Source organism: Doryrhamphus excisus, chromosome 12, assembly GCF_030265055.1.
Source record: "Doryrhamphus excisus isolate RoL2022-K1 chromosome 12, RoL_Dexc_1.0, whole genome shotgun sequence".
NCBI lineage: Eukaryota > Metazoa > Chordata > Actinopteri > Syngnathiformes > Syngnathidae > Doryrhamphus > Doryrhamphus excisus.
In genome coordinates this window covers 4,230,757-4,253,490 of record NC_080477.1, presented here as the reverse complement: position 1 = coordinate 4,253,490, position 22,734 = coordinate 4,230,757, and positions in this window count along the sequence as shown.

Genomic DNA, 22,734 nt, shown 5'->3' with positions numbered 1-22,734 from the left:
ATAGACTTTGTGGTAAAAAATTTCTCCATATATGGCACATGTGTGCCACGTCCAAAAAAGCACTCCACTCGCTCAGAGAAAAGCGTTTTGGCACTTATGGAACACATTTAGTGTGATATGCTTTATTGCTTGGCTCACACAACCGTTGTTCAAAAAAGCACTTTATTCGCTCTCAAATACATTGTGAGCAAAGGATGATACGGCGCGTCAATGTGAACCAGCGGAAGGTGCCAGGAGGCTCATTCCAAGTGTGCCTGACGCAGCTTCTCATCCCGTTCTATCTGCAACAGTTTCGTGTGGCTGAGAAGCACTGCTGTGGAGTTACAGCTAAAATGAGAAAATGTGTTTCTCTCGCTGTGATAATGTATTTCAAGCAACCTATAGGCTTTGTGGTATAAATTTTCTCCATATATGGCACATGTGTGCCACCTCCAAAAAAGCACTCCACTCGCTCAGAGAAAAGCGATTTGGCACTTATGGAAAACATTTAGTGTGATGTGCTTTATTGCTTGGCTCACACAACCGTTGTTCAAAAAAGCACTTTATTCGCTCTTAAATACATTGTGAGCAAAGGATGATACGGCGCGTCATTGTAAACCAGCGGAAGGTGCCAGGAGGCTCATTCCAAGTGTGCCTGACGCAGCTTCTCATCCCGTTCTATCTGTAACAGTTTCGTGTGGCTGAGAAGCACTGCTGTGGAGTTACAGCTAAAATGAGAAAATGTGTTTCTCTCGCTGTGATAATGTATTTCAAGCAACCTATAGGCTTTGTGGTAAAAAATTTCTCCATATATGGCACATGTGTGCCACGTCCAAAAAAGCACTCCACTCGCTCAGAGAAAAGCGTTTTGGCACTTATGGAACACATTTAGTGTGATGTGCTTTATTGCTTGGGTCACACAACCGTTGTTCAAAAAAGCACTTTATTCGCTCTCAAATACATTGTGAGCAAAGGATGATACGGCGCGTCAATGTGAACCAGCGGAAGGTGCCAGGAGGCTCATTCCAAGTGTGCCTGACGCAGCTTCTCATCCCGTTCTATCTGTAACAGTTTCGTGTGGCTGAGAAGCACTGCTGTGGAGTTACAGCTAAAATGAGAAAATGTGTTTCTCTCGCTGTGATAATGTATTTCAAGCAACCTATAGGCTTTGTGGTATAAATTTTCTCCATATATGGCACATGTGTGCCACGTCCAAAAAAGCACTCCACTCGCTCAGAGAAAAGCGATTTGGCACTTATGGAACACATTTAGTGTGATGTGCTTTATTGCTTGGCTCACACAACCGTTGTTCAAAAAAGCACTTTATTCGCTCTCAAATACATTGTGAGCAAAGGATGATACGGCGCGTCATTGTAAACCAGCGGAAGGTGCCAGGAGGCTCATTCCAAGTGTGCTTGACGCAGCTTCTCATCCCGTTCTATCTGTAACAGTTTCGTGTGGCTGAGAAGCACTGCTGTGGAGTTACAGCTAAAATGAGAAAATGTGTTTCTCTCGCTGTGTTAATGTATTTCAAGCAACCTATAGGCTTTGTGGTATAAATTTTCTCCATATATGGCACATGTGTGCCACGTCCAAAAAAGCACTCCACTCGCTCAGAGAAAAGCGTTTTGGCACTTATGGAACACATTTAGTGTGATGTGCTTTATTGCTTGGCTCACACAACCGTTGTTCAAAAAAGCACTTTATTCGCTCTCAAATACATTGTGAGCAAAGGATGATACGGCGCGTCATTGTAAACCAGCGGAAGGTGCCAGGAGGCTCATTCCAAGTGTGCCTGACGCAGCTTCTCATCCCGTTCTATCTGCAACAGTTTCGTGTGGCTGAGAAGCACTGCTGTGGAGTTACAGCTAAAATGAGAAAATGTGTTTCTCTCGCTGTGATAATGTATTTCAAGCAACCTATAGGCTTTGTGGTAAAAAATTTCTCCATATATGGCACATGTGTGCCACGTCCAAAAAAGCACTCCACTCGCTCAGAGAAAAGCGTTTTGGCACTTATGGAACACATTTAGTGTGATGTGCTTTATTGCTTGGCTCACACAACCGTTGTTCAAAAAAGCACTTTATTCGCTCTCAAATACATTGTGAGCAAAGGATGATACGGCGCGTCAATGTGAACCAGCGGAAGGTGCCAGGAGGCTCATTCCAAGTGTGCCTGACGCAGCTTCTCATCCCGTTCTATCTGTAACAGTTTCGTGTGGCTGAGAAGCACTGCTGTGGAGTTACAGCTAAAATGAGAAAATGTGTTTCTCTCGCTGTGATAATGTATTTCAAGCAACCTATAGGCTTTGTGGTAAAAAATTTCTCCATATATGGCACATGTGTGCCACGTCCAAAAAAGCACTCCACTCGCTCAGAGAAAAGCGTTTTGGCACTTATGGAACACATTTAGTGTGATGTGCTTTATTGCTTGGGTCACACAACCGTTGTTCAAAAAAGCACTTTATTCGCTCTCAAATACATTGTGAGCAAAGGATGATACGGCGCGTCAATGTGAACCAGCGGAAGGTGCCAGGAGGCTCATTCCAAGTGTGCCTGACGCAGCTTCTCATCCCGTTCTATCTGCAACAGTTTCGTGTGGCTGAGAAGCACTGCTGTGGAGTTACAGCTAAAATGAGAAAATGTGTTTCTCTCGCTGTGATAATGTATTTCAAGCAACCTATAGGCTTTGTGGTAAAAAATTTCTCCATATATGGCACATGTGTGCCACGTCCAAAAAAGCACTCCACTCGCTCAGAGAAAAGCGTTTTGGCACTTATGGAACACATTTAGTGTGATGTGCTTTATTGCTTGGGTCACACAACCGTTGTTCAAAAAAGCACTTTATTCGCTCTCAAATACATTGTGAGCAAAGGATGATACGGCGCGTCAATGTGAACCAGCGGAAGGTGCCAGGAGGCTCATTTCAAGTGTGCCTGACGCAGCTTCTCATCCCGTTCTATCTGTAACAGTTTCGTGTGGCTGAGAAGCACTGCTGTGGAGTTACAGCTAAAATGAGAAAATGTGTTTCTCTCGCTGTGATAATGTATTTCAAGCAACCTATAGGCTTTGTGGTATAAATTTTCTCCATATATGGCACATGTGTGCCACGTCCAAAAAAGCACTCCACTCGCTCAGAGAAAAGCGATTTGGCACTTATGGAACACATTTAGTGTGATGTGCTTTATTGCTTGGCTCACACAACCGTTGTTCAAAAAAGCACTTTATTCGCTCTCAAATACATTGTGAGCAAAGGATGATACGGCGCGTCATTGTAAACCAGCGGAAGGTGCCAGGAGGCTCATTCCAAGTGTGCTTGACGCAGCTTCTCATCCCGTTCTATCTGTAACAGTTTCGTGTGGCTGAGAAGCACTGCTGTGGAGTTACAGCTAAAATGAGAAAATGTGTTTCTCTCGCTGTGTTAATGTATTTCAAGCAACCTATAGGCTTTGTGGTATAAATTTTCTCCATATATGGCACATGTGTGCCACGTCCAAAAAAGCACTCCACTCGCTCAGAGAAAAGCGTTTTGGCACTTATGGAACACATTTAGTGTGATGTGCTTTATTGCTTGGCTCACACAACCGTTGTTCAAAAAAGCACTTTATTCGCTCTCAAATACATTGTGAGCAAAGGATGATACGGCGCGTCATTGTAAACCAGCGGAAGGTGCCAGGAGGCTCATTCCAAGTGTGCCTGACGCAGCTTCTCATCCCGTTCTATCTGCAACAGTTTCGTGTGGCTGAGAAGCACTGCTGTGGAGTTACAGCTAAAATGAGAAAATGTGTTTCTCTCGCTGTGATAATGTATTTCAAGCAACCTATAGGCTTTGTGGTAAAAAATTTCTCCATATATGGCACATGTGTGCCACGTCCAAAAAAGCACTCCACTCGCTCAGAGAAAAGCGTTTTGGCACTTATGGAACACATTTAGTGTGATGTGCTTTATTGCTTGGCTCACACAACCGTTGTTCAAAAAAGCACTTTATTCGCTCTCAAATACATTGTGAGCAAAGGATGATACGGCGCGTCAATGTGAACCAGCGGAAGGTGCCAGGAGGCTCATTCCAAGTGTGCCTGACGCAGCTTCTCATCCCGTTCTATCTGTAACAGTTTCGTGTGGCTGAGAAGCACTGCTGTGGAGTTACAGCTAAAATGAGAAAATGTGTTTCTCTCGCTGTGATAATGTATTTCAAGCAACCTATAGGCTTTGTGGTATAAATTTTCTCCATATATGGCACATGTGTGCCACGTCCAAAAAAGCACTCCACTCGCTCAGAGAAAAGCGTTTTGGCACTTATGGAACACATTTAGTGTGATGTGCTTTATTGCTTGGCTCACACAACCGTTGTTCAAAAAAGCACTTTATTCGCTCTCAAATACATTGTGAGCAAAGGATGATACGGCGCGTCATTGTAAACCAGCGGAAGGTGCCAGGAGGCTCATTCCAAGTGTGCCTGACGCAGCTTCTCATCCCGTTCTATCTGCAACAGTTTCGTGTGGCTGAGAAGCACTGCTGTGGAGTTACAGCTAAAATGAGAAAATGTGTTTCTCTCGCTGTGATAATGTATTTCAAGCAACCTATAGGCTTTGTGGTAAAAAATTTCTCCATATATGGCACATGTGTGCCACGTCCAAAAAAGCACTCCACTCGCTCAGAGAAAAGCGTTTTGGCACTTATGGAACACATTTAGTGTGATGTGCTTTATTGCTTGGGTCACACAACCGTTGTTCAAAAAAGCACTTTATTCGCTCTCAAATACATTGTGAGCAAAGGATGATACGGCGCGTCAATGTGAACCAGCGGAAGGTGCCAGGAGGCTCATTTCAAGTGTGCCTGACGCAGCTTCTCATCCCGTTCTATCTGTAACAGTTTCGTGTGGCTGAGAAGCACTGCTGTGGAGTTACAGCTAAAATGAGAAAATGTGTTTCTCTCGCTGTGATAATGTATTTCAAGCAACCTATAGGCTTTGTGGTATAAATTTTCTCCATATATGGCACATGTTTGCCACGTCCAAAAAAGCACTCCACTCGCTCAGAGAAAAGCGATTTGGCACTTATGGAACACATTTAGTGTGATGTGCTTTATTGCTTGGCTCACACAACCGTTGTTCAAAAAAGCACTTTATTCGCTCTCAAATACATTGTGAGCAAAGGATGATACGGCGCGTCATTGTAAACCAGCGGAAGGTGCCAGGAGGCTCATTCCAAGTGTGCCTGACGCAGCTTCTCATCCCGTTCTATCTGCAACAGTTTCGTGTGGCTGAGAAGCACTGCTGTGGAGTTACAGCTAAAATGAGAAAATGTGTTTCTCTCGCTGTGATAATGTATTTCAAGCAACCTATAGGCTTTGTGGTAAAAAATTTCTCCATATATGGCACATGTGTGCCACGTCCAAAAAAGCACTCCACTCGCTCAGAGAAAAGCGTTTTGGCACTTATGGAACACATTTAGTGTGATGTGCTTTATTGCTTGGGTCACACAACCGTTGTTCAAAAAAGCACTTTATTCGCTCTCAAATACATTGTGAGCAAAGGATGATACGGCGCGTCAATGTGAACCAGCGGAAGGTGCCAGGAGGCTCATTCCAAGTGTGCCTGACGCAGCTTCTCATCCCGTTCTATCTGCAACAGTTTCGTGTGGCTGAGAAGCACTGCTGTGGAGTTACAGCTAAAATGAGAAAATGTGTTTCTCTCGCTGTGATAATGTATTTCAAGCAACCTATAGGCTTTGTGGTAAAAAATTTCTCCATATATGGCACATGTGTGCCACGTCCAAAAAAGCACTCCACTCGCTCAGAGAAAAGCGTTTTGGCACTTATGGAACACATTTAGTGTGATGTGCTTTATTGCTTGGCTCACACAACCGTTGTTCAAAAAAGCACTTTATTCGCTCTCAAATACATTGTGAGCAAAGGATGATACGGCGCGTCATTGTAAACCAGCGGAAGGTGCCAGGAGGCTCATTCCAAGTGTGCCTGACGCAGCTTCTCATCCCGTTCTATCTGCAACAGTTTCGTGTGGCTGAGAAGCACTGCTGTGGAGTTACAGCTAAAATGAGAAAATGTGTTTCTCTCGCTGTGATAATGTATTTCAAGCAACCTATAGGCTTTGTGGTAAAAAATTTCTCCATATATGGCACATGTGTGCCACGTCCAAAAAAGCACTCCACTCGCTCAGAGAAAAGCGTTTTGGCACTTATGGAACACATTTAGTGTGATGTGCTTTATTGCTTGGGTCACACAACCGTTGTTCAAAAAAGCACTTTATTCGCTCTCAAATACATTGTGAGCAAAGGATGATACGGCGCGTCAATGTGAACCAGCGGAAGGTGCCAGGAGGCTCATTTCAAGTGTGCCTGACGCAGCTTCTCATCCCGTTCTATCTGTAACAGTTTCGTGTGGCTGAGAAGCACTGCTGTGGAGTTACAGCTAAAATGAGAAAATGTGTTTCTCTCGCTGTGATAATGTATTTCAAGCAACCTATAGGCTTTGTGGTATAAATTTTCTCCATATATGGCACATGTGTGCCACGTCCAAAAAAGCACTCCACTCGCTCAGAGAAAAGCGATTTGGCACTTATGGAACACATTTTATTTCAAGCAACCTATAGGCTTTGTGGTATAAATTTTCTCCATATATGGCACATGTGTGCCACGTCCAAAAAAGCACTCCACTCGCTCAGAGAAAAGCGTTTTGGCACTTATGGAACACATTTAGTGTGATATGCTTTATTGCTTGGCTCACACAACCGTTGTTCAAAAAAGCACTTTATTCGCTCTCAAATACATTGTGAGCAAAGGATGATACGGCGCGTCATTGTAAACCAGCGGAAGGTGCCAGGAGGCTCATTCCAAGTGTGCCTGACGCAGCTTCTCATCCCGTTCTATCTGCAACAGTTTCGTGTGGCTGAGAAGCACTGCTGTGGAGTTACAGCTAAAATGAGAAAATGTGTTTCTCTCGCTGTGATAATGTATTTCAAGCAACCTATAGGCTTTGTGGTAAAAAATTTCTCCATATATGGCACATGTGTGCCACGTCCAAAAAAGCACTCCACTCGCTCAGAGAAAAGCGTTTTGGCACTTATGGAACACATTTAGTGTGATGTGCTTTATTGCTTGGCTCACACAACCGTTGTTCAAAAAAGCACTTTATTCGCTCTCAAATACATTGTGAGCAAAGGATGATACGGCGCGTCAATGTGAACCAGCGGAAGGTGCCAGGAGGCTCATTCCAAGTGTGCCTGACGCAGCTTCTCATCCCGTTCTATCTGTAACAGTTTCGTGTGGCTGAGAAGCACTGCTGTGGAGTTACAGCTAAAATGAGAAAATGTGTTTCTCTCGCTGTGATAATGTATCAAGCAACCTATAGGCTTTGTGGTAAAAAATTTCTCCATATATGGCACATGTGTGCCACGTCCAAAAAAGCACTCCACTCGCTCAGAGAAAAGCGTTTTGGCACTTATGGAACACATTTAGTGTGATGTGCTTTATTGCTTGGGTCACACAACCGTTGTTCAAAAAAGCACTTTATTCGCTCTCAAATACATTGTGAGCAAAGGATGATACGGCGCGTCAATGTGAACCAGCGGAAGGTGCCAGGAGGCTCATTTCAAGTGTGCCTGACGCAGCTTCTCATCCCGTTCTATCTGTAACAGTTTCGTGTGGCTGAGAAGCACTGCTGTGGAGTTACAGCTAAAATGAGAAAATGTGTTTCTCTCGCTGTGATAATGTATTTCAAGCAACCTATAGGCTTTGTGGTATAAATTTTCTCCATATATGGCACATGTGTGCCACGTCCAAAAAAGCACTCCACTCGCTCAGAGAAAAGCGATTTGGCACTTATGGAACACATTTAGTGTGATGTGCTTTATTGCTTGGCTCACACAACCGTTGTTCAAAAAAGCACTTTATTCGCTCTTAAATACATTGTGAGCAAAGGATGATACGGCGCGTCATTGTAAACCAGCGGAAGGTGCCAGGAGGCTCATTCCAAGTGTGCCTGACGCAGCTTCTCATCCCGTTCTATCTGTAACAGTTTCGTGTGGCTGAGAAGCACTGCTGTGGAGTTACAGCTAAAATGAGAAAATGTGTTTCTCTCGCTGTGATAATGTATTTCAAGCAACCTATAGGCTTTGTGGTATAAATTTTCTCCATATATGGCACATGTGTGCCACGTCCAAAAAAGCACTCCACTCGCTCAGAGAAAAGCGATTTGGCACTTATGGAACACATTTAGTGTGATGTGCTTTATTGCTTGGCTCACACAACCGTTGTTCAAAAAAGCACTTTATTCGCTCTCAAATACATTGTGAGCAAAGGATGATACGGCGCGTCATTGTAAACCAGCGGAAGGTGCCAGGAGGCTCATTCCAAGTGTGCTTGACGCAGCTTCTCATCCCGTTCTATCTGTAACAGTTTCGTGTGGCTGAGAAGCACTGCTGTGGAGTTACAGCTAAAATGAGAAAATGTGTTTCTCTCGCTGTGATAATGTATTTCAAGCAACCTATAGGCTTTGTGGTATAAATTTTCTCCATATATGGCACATGTGTGCCACGTCCAAAAAAGCACTCCACTCGCTCAGAGAAAAGCGTTTTGGCACTTATGGAACACATTTAGTGTGATGTGCTTTATTGCTTGGCTCACACAACCGTTGTTCAAAAAAGCACTTTATTCGCTCTCAAATACATTGTGAGCAAAGGATGATACGGCGCGTCATTGTAAACCAGCGGAAGGTGCCAGGAGGCTCATTCCAAGTGTGCTTGACGCAGCTTCTCATCCTGTTCTATCTGTAACAGTTTCGTGTGGCTGAGAAGCACTGCTGTGGAGTTACAGCTAAAATGAGAAAATGTGTTTCTCTCGCTGTGTTAATGTATTTCAAGCAACCTATAGGCTTTGTGGTATAAATTTTCTCCATATATGGCACATGTGTGCCACGTCCAAAAAAGCACTCCACTCGCTCAGAGAAAAGCGTTTTGGCACTTATGGAACACATTTAGTGTGATGTGCTTTATTGCTTGGCTCACACAACCGTTGTTCAAAAAAGCACTTTATTCGCTCTCAAATACATTGTGAGCAAAGGATGATACGGCGCGTCAATGTGAACCAGCGGAAGGTGCCAGGAGGCTCATTCCAAGTGTGCCTGACGCAGCTTCTCATCCCGTTCTATCTGTAACAGTTTCGTGTGGCTGAGAAGCACTGCTGTGGAGTTACAGCTAAAATGAGAAAATGTGTTTCTCTCGCTGTGATAATGTATTTCAAGCAACCTATAGGCTTTGTGGTATAAATTTTCTCCATATATGGCACATGTGTGCCACGTCCAAAAAAGCACTCCACTCGCTCAGAGAAAAGCGATTTGGCACTTATGGAACACATTTAGTGTGATGTGCTTTATTGCTTGGCTCACACAACCGTTGTTCAAAAAAGCACTTTATTCGCTCTCAAATACATTGTGAGCAAAGGATGATACGGCGCGTCATTGTAAACCAGCGGAAGGTGCCAGGAGGCTCATTCCAAGTGTGCTTGACGCAGCTTCTAATCCCGTTCTATCTGTAACAGTTTCGTGTGGCTGAGAAGCACTGCTGTGGAGTTACAGCTAAAATGAGAAAATGTGTTTCTCTCGCTGTGATAATGTATTTCAAGCAACCTATAGGCTTTGTGGTATAAATTTTCTCCATATATGGCACATGTGTGCCACGTCCAAAAAAGCACTCCACTCGCTCAGAGAAAAGCGTTTTGGCACTTATGGAACACATTTAGTGTGATGTGCTTTATTGCTTGGCTCACACAACCGTTGTTCAAAAAAGCACTTTATTCGCTCTCAAATACATTGTGAGCAAAGGATGATACGGCGCGTCATTGTAAACCAGCGGAAGGTGCCAGGAGGCTCATTCCAAGTGTGCCTGACGCAGCTTCTCATCCCGTTCTATCTGCAACAGTTTCGTGTGGCTGAGAAGCACTGCTGTGGAGTTACAGCTAAAATGAGAAAATGTGTTTCTCTCGCTGTGATAATGTATTTCAAGCAACCTATAGGCTTTGTGGTAAAAAATTTCTCCATATATGGCACATGTGTGCCACGTCCAAAAAAGCACTCCACTCGCTCAGAGAAAAGCGTTTTGGCACTTATGGAACACATTTAGTGTGATGTGCTTTATTGCTTGGGTCACACAACCGTTGTTCAAAAAAGCACTTTATTCGCTCTCAAATACATTGTGAGCAAAGGATGATACGGCGCGTCAATGTGAACCAGCGGAAGGTGCCAGGAGGCTCATTCCAAGTGTGCCTGACGCAGCTTCTCATCCCGTTCTATCTGTAACAGTTTCGTGTGGCTGAGAAGCACTGCTGTGGAGTTACAGCTAAAATGAGAAAATGTGTTTCTCTCGCTGTGATAATGTATTTCAAGCAACCTATAGGCTTTGTGGTATAAATTTTCTCCATATATGGCACATGTGTGCCACGTCCAAAAAAGCACTCCACTTGCTCAGAGAAAAGCGATTTGGCACTTATGGAACACATTTAGTGTGATGTGCTTTATTGCTTGGCTCACACAACCGTTGTTCAAAAAAGCACTTTATTCGCTCTCAAATACATTGTGAGCAAAGGATGATACGGCGCGTCATTGTAAACCAGCGGAAGGTGCCAGGAGGCTCATTCCAAGTGTGCTTGACGCAGCTTCTCATCCCGTTCTATCTGTAACAGTTTCGTGTGGCTGAGAAGCACTGCTGTGGAGTTACAGCTAAAATGAGAAAATGTGTTTCTCTCGCTGTGTTAATGTTTTTCAAGCAACCTATAGGCTTTGTGGTATAAATTTTCTCCATATATGGCACATGTGTGCCACGTCCAAAAAAGCACTCCACTCGCTCAGAGAAAAGCGTTTTGGCACTTATGGAACACATTTAGTGTGATATGCTTTATTGCTTGGCTCACACAACCGTTGTTCAAAAAAGCACTTTATTCGCTCTCAAATACATTGTGAGCAAAGGATGATACGGCGCGTCATTGTAAACCAGCGGAAGGTGCCAGGAGGCTCATTCCAAGTGTGCCTGACGCAGCTTCTCATCCCGTTCTATCTGCAACAGTTTCGTGTGGCTGAGAAGCACTGCTGTGGAGTTACAGCTAAAATGAGAAAATGTGTTTCTCTCGCTGTGATAATGTATTTCAAGCAACCTATAGGCTTTGTGGTAAAAAATTTCTCCATATATGGCACATGTGTGCCACGTCCAAAAAAGCACTCCACTCGCTCAGAGAAAAGCGTTTTGGCACTTATGGAACACATTTAGTGTGATGTGCTTTATTGCTTGGCTCACACAACCGTTGTTCAAAAAAGCACTTTATTCGCTCTCAAATACATTGTGAGCAAAGGATGATACGGCGCGTCAATGTGAACCAGCGGAAGGTGCCAGGAGGCTCATTCCAAGTGTGCCTGACGCAGCTTCTCATCCCGTTCTATCTGTAACAGTTTCGTGTGGCTGAGAAGCACTGCTGTGGAGTTACAGCTAAAATGAGAAAATGTGTTTCTCTCGCTGTGATAATGTATTTCAAGCAACCTATAGGCTTTGTGGTATAAATTTTCTCCATATATGGCACATGTGTGCCACGTCCAAAAAAGCACTCCACTCGCTCAGAGAAAAGCGTTTTGGCACTTATGGAACACATTTAGTGTGATGTGCTTTATTGCTTGGCTCACACAACCGTTGTTCAAAAAAGCACTTTATTCGCTCTCAAATACATTGTGAGCAAAGGATGATACGGCGCGTCAATGTGAACCAGCGGAAGGTGCCAGGAGGCTCATTTCAAGTGTGCCTGACGCAGCTTCTCATCCCGTTCTATCTGTAACAGTTTCGTGTGGCTGAGAAGCAGTGCTGTGGAGTTACAGCTAAAATGAGAAAATGTGTTTCTCTCGCTGTGATAATGTATTTCAAGCAACCTATAGGCTTTGTGGTATAAATTTTCTCCATATATGGCACATGTGTGCCACGTCCAAAAAAGCACTCCACTCGCTCAGAGAAAAGCGTTTTGGCACTTATGGAACACATTTAGTGTGATGTGCTTTATTGCTTGGCTCACACAACCGTTGTTCAAAAAAGCACTTTATTCGCTCTCAAATACATTGTGAGCAAAGGATGATACGGCGCGTCAATGTGAACCAGCGGAAGGTGCCAGGAGGCTCATTCCAAGTGTGCCTGACGCAGCTTCTCATCCCGTTCTATCTGTAACAGTTTCGTGTGGCTGAGAAGCACTGCTGTGGAGTTACAGCTAAAATGAGAAAATGTGTTTCTCTCGCTGTGATAATGTATTTCAAGCAACCTATAGGCTTTGTGGTATAAATTTTCTCCATATATGGCACATGTGTGCCACGTCCAAAAAAGCACTCCACTCGCTCAGAGAAAAGCGATTTGGCACTTATGGAACACATTTAGTGTGATGTGCTTTATTGCTTGGCTCACACAACCGTTGTTCAAAAAAGCACTTTATTCGCTCTCAAATACATTGTGAGCAAAGGATGATACGGCGCGTCATTGTAAACCAGCGGAAGGTGCCAGGAGGCTCATTCCAAGTGTGCTTGACGCAGCTTCTCATCCCGTTCTATCTGTAACAGTTTCGTGTGGCTGAGAAGCACTGCTGTGGAGTTACAGCTAAAATGAGAAAATGTGTTTCTCTCGCTGTGTTAATGTATTTCAAGCAACCTATAGGCTTTGTGGTATAAATTTTCTCCATATATGGCACATGTGTGCCACGTCCAAAAAAGCACTCCACTCGCTCAGAGAAAAGCGTTTTGGCACTTATGGAACACATTTAGTGTGATATGCTTTATTGCTTGGCTCACACAACCGTTGTTCAAAAAAGCACTTTATTCGCTCTCAAATACATTGTGAGCAAAGGATGATACGGCGCGTCATTGTAAACCAGCGGAAGGTGCCAGGAGGCTCATTCCAAGTGTGCCTGACGCAGCTTCTCATCCCGTTCTATCTGCAACAGTTTCGTGTGGCTGAGAAGCACTGCTGTGGAGTTACAGCTAAAATGAGAAAATGTGTTTCTCTCACTGTGATAATGTATTTCAAGCAACCTATAGGCTTTGTGGTAAAAAATTTCTCCATATATGGCACATGTGTGCCACGTCCAAAAAAGCACTCCACTCGCTCAGAGAAAAGCGTTTTGGCACTTATGGAACACATTTAGTGTGATGTGCTTTATTGCTTGGCTCACACAACCGTTGTTCAAAAAAGCACTTTATTCGCTCTCAAATACATTGTGAGCAAAGGATGATACGGCGCGTCAATGTGAACCAGCGGAAGGTGCCAGGAGGCTCATTCCAAGTGTGCCTGACGCAGCTTCTCATCCCGTTCTATCTGTAACAGTTTCGTGTGGCTGAGAAGCACTGCTGTGGAGTTACAGCTAAAATGAGAAAATGTGTTTCTCTCGCTGTGATAATGTATTTCAAGCAACCTATAGGCTTTGTGGTATAAATTTTCTCCATATATGGCACATGTGTGCCACGTCCAAAAAAGCACTCCACTCGCTCAGAGAAAAGCGTTTTGGCACTTATGGAACACATTTAGTGTGATGTGCTTTATTGCTTGGCTCACACAACCGTTGTTCAAAAAAGCACTTTATTCGCTCTCAAATACATTGTGAGCAAAGGATGATACGGCGCGTCATTGTAAACCAGCGGAGGGTGCCAGGAGGCTCATTCCAAGTGTGCCTGACGCAGCTTCTCATCCCGTTCTATCTGCAACAGTTTCGTGTGGCTGAGAAGCACTGCTGTGGAGTTACAGCTAAAATGAGAAAATGTGTTTCTCTCGCTGTGATAATGTATTTCAAGCAACCTATAGGCTTTGTGGTATAAATTTTCTCCATATATGGCACATGTGTGCCACGTCCAAAAAAGCACTCCACTCGCTCAGAGAAAAGCGATTTGGCACTTATGGAACACATTTAGTGTGATGTGCTTTATTGCTTGGCTCACACAACCGTTGTTCAAAAAAGCACTTTATTCGCTCTCAAATACATTGTGAGCAAAGGATGATACGGCGCGTCATTGTGAACCAGCGGAAGGTGCCAGGAGGCTCATTCCAAGTGTGCCTGACGCAGCTTCTCATCCCGTTCTATCTGTAACAGTTTCGTGTGGCTGAGAAGCACTGCTGTGGAGTTACAGCTAAAATGAGAAAATGTGTTTCTCTCGCTGTGATAATGTATTTCAAGCAACCTATAGGCTTTGTGGTATAAATTTTCTCCATATATGGCACATGTGTGCCACGTCCAAAAAAGCACTCCACTCGCTCAGAGAAAAGCGATTTGGCACTTATGGAACACATTTAGTGTGATGTGCTTTATTGCTTGGCTCACACAACCGTTGTTCAAAAAAGCACTTTATTCGCTCTCAAATACATTGTGAGCAAAGGATGATACGGCGCGTCATTGTAAACCAGCGGAAGGTGCCAGGAGGCTCATTCCAAGTGTGCTTGACGCAGCTTCTCATCCCGTTCTATCTGTAACAGTTTCGTGTGGCTGAGAAGCACTGCTGTGGAGTTACAGCTAAAATGAGAAAATGTGTTTCTCTCGCTGTGTTAATGTATTTCAAGCAACCTATAGGCTTTGTGGTATAAATTTTCTCCATATATGGCACATGTGTGCCACGTCCAAAAAAGCACTCCACTCGCTCAGAGAAAAGCGTTTTGGCACTTATGGAACACATTTAGTGTGATATGCTTTATTGCTTGGCTCACACAACCGTTGTTCAAAAAAGCACTTTATTCGCTCTCAAATACATTGTGAGCAAAGGATGATACGGCGCGTCATTGTAAACCAGCGGAAGGTGCCAGGAGGCTCATTCCAAGTGTGCCTGACGCAGCTTCTCATCCCGTTCTATCTGCAACAGTTTCGTGTGGCTGAGAAGCACTGCTGTGGAGTTACAGCTAAAATGAGAAAATGTGTTTCTCTCGCTGTGATAATGTATTTCAAGCAACCTATAGGCTTTGTGGTAAAAAATTTCTCCATATATGGCACATGTGTGCCACGTCCAAAAAAGCACTCCACTCGCTCAGAGAAAAGCGTTTTGGCACTTATGGAACACATTTAGTGTGATGTGCTTTATTGCTTGGCTCACACAACCGTTGTTCAAAAAAGCACTTTATTCGCTCTCAAATACATTGTGAGCAAAGGATGATACGGCGCGTCATTGTAAACCAGCGGAGGGTGCCAGGAGGCTCATTCCAAGTGTGCCTGACGCAGCTTCTCATCCCGTTCTATCTGCAACAGTTTCGTGTGGCTGAGAAGCACTGCTGTGGAGTTACAGCTAAAATGAGAAAATGTGTTTCTCTCGCTGTGATAATGTATTTCAAGCAACCTATAGGCTTTGTGGTAAAAATTTTCTCCATATATGGCACATGTGTGCCACGTCCAAAAAAGCACTCCACTCGCTCAGAGAAAAGCGTTTTGGCACTTATGGAACACATTTAGTGTGATGTGCTTTATTGCTTGGCTCACACAACCGTTGTTCAAAAAAGCACTTTATTCGCTCTCAAATACATTGTGAGCAAAGGATGATACGGCGCGTCATTGTAAACCAGCGGAAGGTGCCAGGAGGCTCATTCCAAGTGTGCCTGACGCAGCTTCTCATCCCGTTCTATCTGTAACAGTTTCGTGTGGCTGAGAAGCACTGCTGTGGAGTTACAGCTAAAATGAGAAAATGTGTTTCTCTCGCTGTGATAATGTATTTCAAGCAACCTATAGGCTTTGTGGTATAAATTTTCTCCATATATGGCACATGTGTGCCACATCCAAAAAAGCACTCCACTCGCTCAGAGAAAAGCGTTTTGGCACTTATGGAACACATTTAGTGTGATGTGCTTTATTGCTTGGCTCACACAACCGTTGTTCAAAAAAGCACTTTATTCGCTCTCAAATACATTGTGAGCAAAGGATGATACGGCGCGTCATTGTAAACCAGCGGAGGGTGCCAGGAGGCTCATTCCAAGTGTGCCTGACGCAGCTTCTCATCCCGTTCTATCTGCAACAGTTTCGTGTGGCTGAGAAGCACTGCTGTGGAGTTACAGCTAAAATGAGAAAATGTGTTTCTCTCGCTGTGATAATGTATTTCAAGCAACCTATAGGCTTTGTGGTAAAAATTTTCTCCATATATGGCACATGTGTGCCACGTCCAAAAAAGCACTCCACTCGCTCAGAGAAAAGCGTTTTGGCACTTATGGAACACATTTAGTGTGATGTGCTTTATTGCTTGGCTCACACAACCGTTGTTCAAAAAAGCACTTTATTCGCTCTCAAATACATTGTGAGCAAAGGATGATACGGCGCGTCATTGTAAACCAGCGGAAGGTGCCAGGAGGCTCATTCCAAGTGTGCCTGACGCAGCTTCTCATCCCGTTCTATCTGTAACAGTTTCGTGTGGCTGAGAAGCACTGCTGTGGAGTTACAGCTAAAATGAGAAAATTTGTTTCTCTCGCTGTGATAATGTATTTCAAGCAACCTATAGGCTTTGTGGTATAAATTTTCTCCATATATGGCACATGTGTGCCACGTCCAAAAAAGCACTCCACTCGCTCAGAGAAAAGCGATTTGGCACTTATGGAACACATTTAGTGTGATGTGCTTTATTGCTTGGCTCACACAACCGTTGTTCAAAAAAGCACTTTATTCGCTCTCAAATACATTGTGAGCAAAGGATGATACGGCGCGTCATTGTAAACCAGCGGAAGGTGCCAGGAGGCTCATTCCAAGTGTGCCTGACGCAGCTTCTCATCCCGTTCTATCTGTAACAGTTTCGTGTGGCTGAGAAGCACTGCTGTGGAGTTACAGCTAAAATGAGAAAATGTGTTTCTCTCGCTGTGATAATGTATTTCAAGCAACCTATAGGCTTTGTGGTAAAAATTTTCTCCATATATGGCACATGTGTGCCACGTCCAAAAAAGCACTCCACTCGCTCAGAGAAAAGCGTTTTGGCACTTATGGAACACATTTAGTGTGATGTGCTTTATTGCTTGGCTCACACAACCGTTGTTCAAAAAAGCACTTTATTCGCTCTCAAATACATTGTGAGCAAAGGATGATACGGCGCGTCATTGTAAACCAGCGGAAGGTGCCAGGAGGCTCATTCCAAGTGTGCCTGACGCAGCTTCTCATCCCGTTCAATCTGCAACAGTTTCGTGTGGCTGAGAAGCACTGCTGTGGAGTTACAGCTAAAATGAGAAAATGTGTTTCTCTCGCTGTGATAATGTATTTCAAACAACCTATAGGCTTTGTGGTAAAAATTTTCTCCATATATGGCACATGTGTGCCACGTCCAAAAAAGCACTCCACTCGCTCAGAGAAAAGCGTTTTGGCACTTATGGAACACATTTAGTGTGATGTGCTTTATTGCTTGGCTCACACAACCGTTGTTCAAAAAAGCACTTTATTCGCTCTCAAATACATTGTGAGCAAAGGATGATACGGCGCGTCATTGTAAACCAGCGGAAGGTGCCAGGAGGCTCATTCCAAGTGTGCCTGACGCAGCTTCTCATCCCGTTCTATCTGTAACAGTTTCGTGTGGCTGAGAAGCACTGCTGTGGAGTTACAGCTAAAATGAGAAAATGTGTTTCTCTCGCTGTGATAATGTATTTCAAGCAACCTATAGGCTTTGTGGTATAAATTTTCTCCATATATGGCACATGTGTGCCACGTCCAAAAAAGCACTCCACTCGCTCAGAGAAAAGCGATTTGGCACTTATGGAACACATTTAGTGTGATGTGCTTTATTGCTTGGCTCACACAACCGTTGTTCAAAAAAGCACTTTATTCGCTCTCAAATACATTGTGAGCAAAGGATGATACGGCGCGTCATTGTAAACCAGCGGAGGGTGCCAGGAGGCTCATTCCAAGTGTGCCTGACGCAGCTTCTCATCCCGTTCTATCTGCAACAGTTTCGTGTGGCTGAGAAGCACTGCTGTGGAGTTACAGCTAAAATGAGAAAATGTGTTTCTCTCGCTGTGATAATGTATTTCAAGCAACCTATAGGCTTTGTGGTATAAATTTTCTCCATATATGGCACATGTGTGCCACGTCCAAAAAAGCACTCCACTCGCTCAGAGAAAAGCGATTTGGCACTTATGGAACACATTTAGTGTGATGTGCTTTATTGCTTGGCTCACACAACCGTTGTTCAAAAAAGCACTTTATTCGCTCTCAAATACATTGTGAGCAAAGGATGATACGGCGCGTCATTGTAAACCAGCGGAAGGTGCCAGGAGGCTCATTCCAAGTGTGCCTGACGCAGCTTCTCATCCCGTTCTATCTGTAACAGTTTCGTGTGGCTGAGAAGCACTGCTGTGGAGTTACAGCTAAAATGAGAAAATGTGTTTCTCTCGCTGTGATAATGTATTTCAAGCAACCTATAGGCTTTGTGGTATAAATTTTCTCCATATATGGCACATGTGTGCCACGTCCAAAAAAGCACTCCACTCGCTCAGAGAAAAGCGATTTGGCACTTATGGAACACATTTAGTGTGATGTGCTTTATTGCTTGGCTCACACAACCGTTGTTCAAAAAAGCACTTTATTCGCTCTCAAATACATTGTGAGCAAAGGATGATACGGCGCGTCATTGTGAACCAGCGGAAGGTGCCAGGAGGCTCATTCCAAGTGTGCCTGACGCAGCTTCTCATCCCGTTCTATCTGCAACAGTTTCGTGTGGCTGAGAAGCACTGCTGTGGAGTTACAGCTAAAATGAGAAAATGTGTTTCTCTCGCTGTGATAATGTATTTCAAGCAACCTATAGGCTTTGTGGTAAAAATTTTCTCCATATATGGCACATGTGTGCCACGTCCAAAAAAGCACTCCACTCGCTCAGAGAAAAGCGTTTTGGCACTTATGGAACACATTTAGTGTGATGTGCTTTATTGCTTGGCTCACACAACCGTTGTTCAAAAAAGCACTTTATTCGCTCTCAAATACATTGTGAGCAAAGGATGATACGGCGCGTCATTGTAAACCAGCGGAAGGTGCCAGGAGGCTCATTCCAAGTGTGCCTGACGCAGCTTCTCATCCCGTTCTATCTGTAACAGTTTCGTGTGGCTGAGAAGCACTGCTGTGGAGTTACAGCTAAAATGAGAAAATGTGTTTCTCTCGCTGTGATAATGTATTTCAAGCAACCTATAGGCTTTGTGGTATAAATTTTCTCCATATATGGCACATGTGTGCCACGTCCAAAAAAGCACTCCACTCGCTCAGAGAAAAGCGATTTGGCACTTATGGAACACATTTAGTGTGATGTGCTTTATTGCTTGGCTCACACAACCGTTGTTCAAAAAAGCACTTTATTCGCTCTCAAATACATTGTGAGCAAAGGATGATACGGCGCGTCATTGTGAACCAGCGGAAGGTGCCAGGAGGCTCATTCCAAGTGTGCCTGACGCAGCTTCTCATCCCGTTCTATCTGCAACAGTTTCGTGTGGCTGAGAAGCACTGCTGTGGAGTTACAGCTAAAATGAGAAAATGTGTTTCTCTCGCTGTGATAATGTATTTCAAGCAACCTATAGGCTTTGTGGTAAAAATTTTCTCCATATATGGCACATGTGTGCCACGTCCAAAAAAGCACTCCACTCGCTCAGAGAAAAGCGTTTTGGCACTTATGGAACACATTTAGTGTGATGTGCTTTATTGCTTGGCTCACACAACCGTTGTTCAAAAAAGCACTTTATTCGCTCTCAAATACATTGTGAGCAAAGGATGATACGGCGCGTCATTGTAAACCAGCGGAAGGTGCCAGGAGGCTCATTCCAAGTGTGCCTGACGCAGCTTCTCATCCCGTTCTATCTGTAACAGTTTCGTGTGGCTGAGAAGCACTGCTGTGGAGTTACAGCTAAAATGAGAAAATGTGTTTCTCTCGCTGTGATAATGTATTTCAAGCAACCTATAGGCTTTGTGGTATAAATTTTCTCCATATATGGCACATGTGTGCCACGTCCAAAAAAGCACTCCACTCGCTCAGAGAAAAGCGATTTGGCACTTATGGAACACATTTAGTGTGATGTGCTTTATTGCTTGGCTCACACAACCGTTGTTCAAAAAAGCACTTTATTCGCTCTCAAATACATTGTGAGCAAAGGATGATACGGCGCGTCATTGTAAACCAGCGGAAGGTGCCAGGAGGCTCATTCCAAGTGTGCCTGACGCAGCTTCTCATCCCGTTCTATCTGTAACAGTTTCGTGTGGCTGAGAAGCACTGCTGTGGAGTTACAGCTAAAATGAGAAAATGTGTTTCTCTCGCTGTGATAATGTATTTCAAGCAACCTATAGGCTTTGTGGTAAAAATTTTCTCCATATATGGCACATGTGTGCCACGTCCAAAAAAGCACTCCACTCGCTCAGAGAAAAGCGTTTTGGCACTTATGGAACACATTTAGTGTGATGTGCTTTATTGCTTGGCTCACACAACCGTTGTTCAAAAAAGCACTTTATTCGCTCTCAAATACATTGTGAGCAAAGGATGATACGGCGCGTCAATGTGAACCAGCGGAAGGTGCCAGGAGGCTCATTCCAAGTGTGCCTGACGAAGCTTCTCATCCCGTTCTATCTGTAACAGTTTCGTGTGGCTGAGAAGCACTGCTGTGGAGTTACAGCTAAAATGAGAAAATGTGTTTCTCTCGCTGTGATAATGTATTTCAAGCAACCTATAGGCTTTGTGGTATAAATTTTCTCCATATATGGCACATGTGTGCCACGTCCAAAAAAGCACTCCACTCGCTCAGAGAAAAGCGATTTGGCACTTATGGAACACATTTAGTGTGATGTGCTTTATTGCTTGGCTCACACAACCGTTGTTCAAAAAAGCACTTTATTCGCTCTCAAATACATTGTGAGCAAAGGATGATACGGCGCGTCATTGTGAACCAGCGGAAGGTGCCAGGAGGCTCATTCCAAGTGTGCCTGACGCAGCTTCTCATCCCGTTCTATCTGCAACAGTTTCGTGTGGCTGAGAAGCACTGCTGTGGAGTTACAGCTAAAATGAGAAAATGTGTTTCTCTCGCTGTGATAATGTATTTCAAGCAACCTATAGGCTTTGTGGTAAAAATTTTCTCCATATATGGCACATGTGTGCCACGTCCAAAAAAGCACTCCACTCGCTCAGAGAAAAGCGTTTTGGCACTTATGGAACACATTTAGTGTGATGTGCTTTATTGCTTGGCTCACACAACCGTTGTTCAAAAAAGCACTTTATTCGCTCTCAAATACATTGTGAGCAAAGGATGATACGGCGCGTCATTGTAAACCAGCGGAAGGTGCCAGGAGGCTCATTCCAAGTGTGCCTGACGCAGCTTCTCATCCCGTTCTATCTGTAACAGTTTCGTGTGGCTGAGAAGCACTGCTGTGGAGTTACAGCTAAAATGAGAAAATGTGTTTCTCTCGCTGTGATAATGTATTTCAAGCAACCTATAGGCTTTGTGGTATAAATTTTCTCCATATATGGCACATGTGTGCCACGTCCAAAAAAGCACTCCACTCGCTCAGAGAAAAGCGATTTGGCACTTATGGAACACATTTAGTGTGATGTGCTTTATTGCTTGGCTCACACAACCGTTGTTCAAAAAAGCACTTTATTCGCTCTCAAATACATTGTGAGCAAAGGATGATACGGCGCGTCATTGTAAACCAGCGGAAGGTGCCAGGAGGCTCATTCCAAGTGTGCCTGACGCAGCTTCTCATCCCGTTCTATCTGTAACAGTTTCGTGTGGCTGAGAAGCACTGCTGTGGAGTTACAGCTAAAATGAGAAAATGTGTTTCTCTCGCTGTGATAATGTATTTCAAGCAACCTATAGGCTTTGTGGTAAAAATTTTCTCCATATATGGCACATGTGTGCCACGTCCAAAAAAGCACTCCACTCGCTCAGAGAAAAGCGTTTTGGCACTTATGGAACACATTTAGTGTGATGTGCTTTATTGCTTGGCTCACACAACCGTTGTTCAAAAAAGCACTTTATTCGCTCTCAAATACATTGTGTGCAAAGGATGATACGGCGCGTCATTGTAAACCAGCGGAGGGTGCCAGGAGGCTCATTCCAAGTGTGCCTGACGCAGCTTCTCATCCCGTTCTATCTGCAACAGTTTCGTGTGGCTGAGAAGCACTGCTGTGGAGTTACAGCTAAAATGAGAAAATGTGTTTCTCTCGCTGTGATAATGTATTTCAAGCAACCTATAGGCTGTGTGGTAAAAAATTTCTCCATATATGGCACATGTGTGCCACGTCCAAAAAAGCACTCCACTCGCTCAGAGAAAAGCGTTTTGGCACTTATGGAACACATTTAGTGTGATGTGCTTTATTGCTTGGCTCACACAACCGTTGTTCAAAAAAGCACTTTATTCGCTCTCAAATACATTGTGAGCAAAGGATGATACGGCGCGTCAATGTGAACCAGCGGAAGGTGCCAGGAGGCTCATTCCAAGTGTGCCTGACGAAGCTTCTCATCCCGTTCTATCTGTAACAGTTTCGTGTGGCTGAGAAGCACTGCTGTGGAGTTACAGCTAAAATGAGAAAATGTGTTTCTCTCGCTGTGATAATGTATTTCAAGCAACCTATAGGCTTTGTGGTATAAATTTTCTCCATATATGGCACATGTGTGCCACGTCCAAAAAAGCACTCCACTCGCTCAGAGAAAAGCGTTTTGGCACTTATGGAACACATTTAGTGTGATGTGCTTTATTGCTTGGGTCACACAACCGTTGTTCAAAAAAGCACTTTATTCGCTCTCAAATACGTTGTGAGCAAA